Genomic DNA, 4363 nt, shown 5'->3' with positions numbered 1-4363 from the left:
ATACCAAAGCTTTAGGACACGGATGAAGGGAGGGAGCAAATCAGGTCACCTAAACGGAAGGCACCACAGCTTGCAAAACCTTTCTCCCAAAAATAGCCTCCGAAGAAGCAAAAGTATCAAATTTGTAAAATTTGGCAAAAGTGTGCAGTGAAGACCAAGTCGCTGCCTTACATATCTGGTCAACAGAAGCCTCGTTCTTGAAGGCCCATGTGGAAGCCACAGCCCTAGTGGAGTGAGCTGTGATTCTTTCAGGAGGCTGCCGTCCGGCAGTCTCATAAGCCAATCGGATAATGCTTTTAAGCCAAAAGGAAAGAGAGGTAGAAGTCGCTTTTTGACCTCTCCTTTTACCAGAATAAACAACAAACAAGGAAGATGTTTGTCTGAAATCTTTAGTAGCCTCTAAATAAAATTTTAGAGCACGGACTACGTCCAAATTGTGTAACAAACGTTCCTTCTTTGAAACTGGATTCGGACACAAAGAAGGTACAACTATCTCCTGGTTAATATTTTTGTTGGAAACAACTTTCGGAAGAAAACCAGGCTTAGTACGCAAAACCACCTTATCTGCATGGAACACCAGATAGGGCGGAGAACACTGCAGAGCAGATAACTCTGAAACTCTTCTAGCAGAAGAAATTGCAACCAAAAAGAAAACTTTCCAAGATAATAACTTAATATCTACGGAATGTAAGGGTTCAAACGGAACCCCTTGAAGAACTGAAAGAACTAGATTTAGACTCCAGGGAGGAGTCAAAGGTCTGTAAACAGGCTTGATTCTAACCAGAGCCTGAACAAATGCTTGAACATCTGGCACAGCTGCCAGCCTTTTGTGAAGTAAAACAGATAAAGCAGAGATCTGTCCCTTCAGAGAACTTGCAGATAATCCTTTCTCCAAACCTTCTTGTAGAAAGGATAGAATCTTAGGAATTTTTATCTTGTTCCATGGGAATCCTTTAGATTCACACCAACAGATATATTTTTTCCATATTTTATGGTAAATTTTTCTAGTTACAGGCTTTCTAGCCTGAATCAGAGTATCTATTACAGAATCTGAAAACCCACGCTTTGATAAAATCAAGCGTTCAATCTCCAAGGCGTCAGTTGGAGGGAAACCAGATTCGGATGTTCGAATGGACCTTGAACAAGAAGGTCCTGTCTCAAAGGTAGCTTCCATGGTGGAGCCGATGACATATTCACCAGGTCTGCATACCAAGTCCTGCGTGGCCACGCAGGAGCTATCAAGATCACGAAGCCCTCTCCTGATTGATCCTGGCTACCAGCCTGGGAATGAGAGTTAACGGTTGGAATACATAAGCTAGGTTGAAGGTCCAAGGTGCTACTAGTGCATCTACTAGAGTTGCCTTGGGATCCCTGGATCTGGACCCGTAGCAAGGAACCTTGAAGTTCTGACGAGACGCCATCAGATCCATGTCTGGAATGCCCCATAATTGAGTTATTTGGGCAAAGATTTCCGGATGGAGTTCCCACTCCCCCGGATGAAATGTCTGACGACTGAGAAAATCCGCTTCGCAATTTTCCACTCCTGGGATGTGGATTGCAGACAAGTGGCAGGAGTGATCCTCCGCCCATTGAATTATTTTGGTCACTTCTTCCATCGCCAGGGAACTCCTTGTTCCCCCCTGATGATTGATATATGCAACAGTCGTCATGTTGTCTGATTGAAACCTTATGAATTTGGCCTTTGCTAGTTGAGGCCAAGCTTTGAGAGCATTGAATATTGCTCTCAGTTCCAGAATGTTTATCGGGAGAAGAGATTCTTCCCGAGACCATAGACCCTGAGCTTTCAGGGGTTCCCAGACCGCACCCCAGCCCACCAGGCTGGCGTCGGTCGTGACAATGACCCACTCTGGTCTGCGGAAGCTCATTCCCTGTGACAGATTGTCCAGGGTCAGCCACCAACGGAGTGAATCTCTGGTCTTTTGATCTACTTGAATCGTTGGAGACAAGTCTGTATAATCCCCATTCCACTGTCTGAGCATGCACAGTTGTAATGGTCTTAGATGAATTCGTGCAAAAGGAACTATGTCCATTGCTGCAACCATCAATCCTATTACTTCCATGCACTGCGCTATGGAAGGACGAAGAACAGAATGAAGTACTTGACAAGAGCTTAGAATTTTTGATTTTCTGACCTCTGTCAGAAAAATCCTCATTTCTAAGGAATCTATTATTGTTCCCAAGAAGGGAACTCTTGTTGACGGGGACAGAGAACTTTTTTCTTTGTTCACCTTCCATCCGTGAGATCTGAGAAAGGCTAGGACGATGTCCGTATGAGCCTTTGCTTTTGACAGAGACGACGCTTGAATCAGGATGTCGTCCAAGTAAGGTACTACTGCAATGCCCCTTGGTCTTAGAACCGCTAGAAGGGACCCTAGTACCTTTGTGAAAATCCTTGGAGCAGTGGCTAATCCGAATGGAAGTGCCACAAACTGGTAATGCTTGTCCAGAAAAGCGAACCTTAGGAACTGATGATGTTCCTTGTGGATAGGAATATGTAGGTACGCATCCTTTAAATCCACGGTAGTCATAAATTGATTTTCCTGGATAGTAGGTAGGATCGTTCGAATAGTTTCCATTTTGAACGATGGAACCTTGAGAAATTTGTTTAGGATCTTGAGATCCAAAATTGGTCTGAATGTTCCCTCTTTTTTGGGAACTATGAACAGGTTGGAATAAAAACCCATCCCTTGTTCTCTTATTGGAACTGGATGAATCACTCCCATCCTTAACAGGTCTTCTACACAATGTAAGAATGCCTGTTTTTTTATTTGGTTTGAAGATAATTGAGACCTGTGGAACCTTCCCCTTGGGGGTAGTTCCTTGAATTCCAGGAGATAACCTTGAGAAACTATTTCTAGCGCCCAAGGATCCTGAACATCTCTTGCCCAAGCCTGAGCAAAGAGAGAAAGTCTGCCCCCCACCAGATCCGGTCCCGGATCGGGGGCCATCCCTTCATGCTGTTTTGGTAGCAGTGGTAGGCTTCTTGGCCTGCTTACCCTTGTTCCAGCCTTGCATTGGTCTCCAGGCTGGCTTGGGTTGTGAAGAATTACCCTCTTGCTTAGAGGATGTAGAATTAGAGGCTGGTCCGTTTCTGCGAAAGGGACGAAAATTAGGCTTATTTTTAGCCTTAAAAGACCTATCCTGTGGGAGGGCGTGGCCCTTTCCCCCAGTGATGTCTGAAATAATCTCTTTCAAATCAGGTCCAAATAATGTTTTACCCTTGAAAGGGATGTTAAGCAATTTTGTCTTGGAAGACACATCCGCTGACCAAGACTTTAGCCAAAGCGCTCTGCGCGCCACGATAGCAAACCCTGAATTTTTCGCCGCTAATCTAGCTAATTGCAAAGCGGCATCTAAAATAAAAGAGTTAGCCAATTTAAGTGCTTGAACTCTGTCCATAACCTCCTCATACGAAGATTCTTTATTGAGCGACTTTTCTAGTTCCTCGAACCAGAAACACGCTGCCGTAGTGACAGGAACAATGCATGAAATTGGTTGTAGAAGGTAACCTTGCTGAACAAAAATCTTTTTAAGCAAACCCTCTAATTTTTTATCCATAGGATCTTTGAAAGCACAACTATCTTCGATAGGAATAGTAGTGCGTTTGTTTAGAGTAGAAACCGCCCCCTCGACCTTGGGGACTGTCTGCCATAAGTCCTTTCTGGGGTCGACTATAGGAAATAATTTCTTAAATATAGGGGGGGGGACAAAAGGTATGCCGGGCCTTTCCCACTCTTTATTTACTATGTCCGCCACCCGCTTGGGTATAGGAAAAGCGTCGGGGGGCACCGGAACCTCTAGGAACTTGTCCATCTTACATAATTTCTCTGGAATGACCAAATTGTCACAATCATCCAGAGTAGATAATACCTCCTTAAGCAGTGCGCGGAGATGTTCTAATTTAAATTTAAATGTCACAACATCAGGTTCAGCTTGTTGAGAAATTTTTCCTGAATCTGAAATTTCTCCCTCAGACAAAACCTCCCTCATGGCCCCTTCAGATTGGTGTGAGGGTATGTCAGAACAGTTATCATCAGCGTCCTCTTGCTCTTCAGTGTTTAAAACAGAGCAATCGCGCTTTTTCTGATAAGTAGGCATTTTGGATAAAATGTTTGCTATAGAGTTATCCATTACAGCCGTTAATTGTTGCATGGTAATAAGAATTGGCGCACTAGATGTACTAGGGGCCTCTTGTGTGGGCAAAACTGGTGTAGACACAGAAGGGGATGATGTAGTATCATGTTTACTCCCCTCATTTGAGGAATCATCTTGGGCAATATCATTATCTGTGGCATTGCTGTCCCTACTTTGTTTGGACACTATGGCACAATTATCACATAAA

Source organism: Bombina bombina, chromosome 12 (assembly GCF_027579735.1).
Source record: "Bombina bombina isolate aBomBom1 chromosome 12, aBomBom1.pri, whole genome shotgun sequence".
Classification (NCBI taxonomy): Eukaryota; Metazoa; Chordata; class Amphibia; order Anura; family Bombinatoridae; genus Bombina; species Bombina bombina.
The sequence above is the reverse complement of the archived record's forward strand: the minus strand, read 5'-3'. Positions refer to the sequence as shown.